The sequence below is a fragment of the Petromyzon marinus genome, unplaced genomic scaffold (assembly GCF_048934315.1).
Source record: "Petromyzon marinus isolate PM22_M1 ecotype Great Lakes invasive population unplaced genomic scaffold, UKy_Petmar_22M1.pri1.0 PM_G_Scaffold_225, whole genome shotgun sequence".
NCBI classification, from domain to species: Eukaryota; Metazoa; Chordata; class Hyperoartia; order Petromyzontiformes; family Petromyzontidae; genus Petromyzon; species Petromyzon marinus.
This window is the reverse complement of record NW_027422790.1, coordinates 42,501-45,000: the sequence shown is the minus strand read 5'-3', so window position 1 is coordinate 45,000 and position 2,500 is coordinate 42,501.

Sequence of the window (2,500 nt, the reverse complement as noted above, 5' to 3'; positions counted from 1 at the left end):
CTTTGAAAGCTCAAAACGGACGGTGACATCGATCACAACCGCCTCCTCATCTTTTGCAAACACGAGGTCAGGCTTTCTCATCTCTCCCGTCTCGGATATGAACCGTGGCTCTTTGTATACAGACCAGCCCAATCTAGCCGCTTCGTCTGCCAGAATGTTACTGATCTTGTTATGTCGCGCAATTCTTGCTTTCTGTACTGCAGGACATTGACCGAGAATGTGCGAAAGGGACTCGAGTCTGGCAGAGCATTTCCTGCAGGAACGTAAGGCCCCATCTCTGCCTCTGTTCAAGCTTTCTCTTGTTGGGTAAATATTTGCCCTTAGTTGTAGTGCTGCGATAAAAAAGCATTGTTTAAAGCCGCACCATGGCCTCAACCAAGCATTACTGATTCTATCATGCGCAAAGTTTACAATGCCCCTTCCTTGAACCGGCTTTTCGCACCATCTCTGAAATTCATGCTCCCTCCAATCGCAGGGTCTCGGATATACAGGTTCTTTTGACACCGAGTCCCTGAGAACGAATGTTGGGATTGCATCACTGTGACCCCCTGCTCGTACCCACAAATTACGGTATTCTTCCTCCATACCCTGCGAGGACACAATATTACGGGTGATAGCGTCGGACGAGTTTGCTATACGTTGCAGCCTTCTAACTTGAACCGAAGGGATTGTTTTTTCCAGTTTCAAGATGGCAAGGCCTCCGTCTCGGGCTCTGGCATATAACAGTCCATCACAAGTTGAAGCGGGAAGGTGGAGCCATCCTTTTACCGCCTTTCTAATCTCTTGGTCCAACCCACGGAGAGTTGATTGCTTGCAGTCCGAGTGGTCTGCAGGATATAACAATCTGGGTAGGGCATAGGCATTGAGTAGTTCAACCTTCTGAGTTGGCTTCAGAGGCGCCTCATCGATTTTCGAGATCCATGTCTTTAGCTGACAATGTAGATCAGGCTGTATAGTGCCAGTCCAAGGGCCAATTTTCAGACCAAGGTATTTCGTTGATTCATCAGGTTGGATCATATGGACATCTTTATTTTTGATAGTCCATGGGTCGCAGTTGTTCACCGTATATGAATCTTTGGTTGGGCTTATCATGAAGCCCTGGCACTTTCTGGCCTGAACCTCCAATCCCGATAGCCCACAAAATGATTCCAATATCACTAGATTGGCGGCCATACCAACCTAAGATTCGCTCACCAACACCAAATCATCAGCAAACGCAAGAGCTGTCACGTGGTCGGTATCAATGGAGTACCCAACTCCGTGTGACTCTAGGGTGCATATCAAAGGGTCCATGGCAAGATTGAAGAGCAGGGGTGACATGGGGTCACCCTGTTTGACACCAACACGTATGCTAATTTCTCGAGTCGACTCGCCATTGCTTTTGAACGAGGTCGTACACCGATCGTAGGCGTTCTGGATGATGCCCACCACGTGTTCATCTACTTTCTTGTGCCTTAACACCCATAAAATATGAGCATGCGAAACCGAGTCAAAAGCTTTCGCTATGTCGATGAACATGACAGCCAACGGCCTGTGCAATTTCTTAGCGTGTCTCATAAGGTCCTGTAGCACCTTAAGATTTTCAGAGCAGCCAGATGCCGCTATAAAACCACGCTGCCTTGGGTTTAAGGGACAAGCACGAGCAAGACGTGCAGTCATTATTCTGGAAAATAATCTCAGAATCATTGAACCAATCGTTATTGGTCTCCAGTTCCCCAATTCTTTCAGCTTTTCATCGTCCATAACCTTAGGAATAAGAATCGTCCTATTCTTTTTCAACTCTTTGGGAATAATTCCTGTAATCATCCATGCATTAAATAGGGCTGTCAGTGTCCGACCCTCGGGGTCGGCAGCACAGATTGCAGCCCTTGTTAGGCCATCTGGCCCAGCTGCTGACGTTGGTTTAATGGCCCGTATGGCAGTCTGAACTTCCTCCACCGAAATTAGGGGCTCAAAGTATTCGTTATTTGCAACACCTGATGACTTAAATTGGCCCAGGCCATTGAATGGCAACACCTTCTCCCATTTTTCGCAGTAAAAACGATATACATCTGCGTTCGGGATTCGGCATTCATGACGTTCAGTGCCATCCAGGACTAAGGACGCAAGAAGAGAGCGGTTCTTAAAGAAGAGCTTCTGGTGCTTCATGAAGCTTCCTCGTTTTTCCGCTCTCTTCTTCATCCAAGATCGTGTGGGTAATATCCTGGGTTTAATAATGTCGTTCTCAGGTTTTGAACGTTTGCCTTTGTTTTTCACCAATCTCATCGGACAAAGCATCAATGCTGTGGCAGTTTCTACGAGGGCATCATGTTGGCCCTCGCCGTTAAGCCAAGCCTTTATTGCCTCCATTGCAGGCTTTTCCAGGGTCCCAGAATTCTCATTCGTAAGCCGCTCAGCTGCTTGAGCGAGTATGGATGAAGTCCCCGTTGTTACATTTGGTGGGGGAGACAATGTCTCAAGAGGCCTAGAAGAAAAATGTAAGCTGTCTGACATGGGGGCC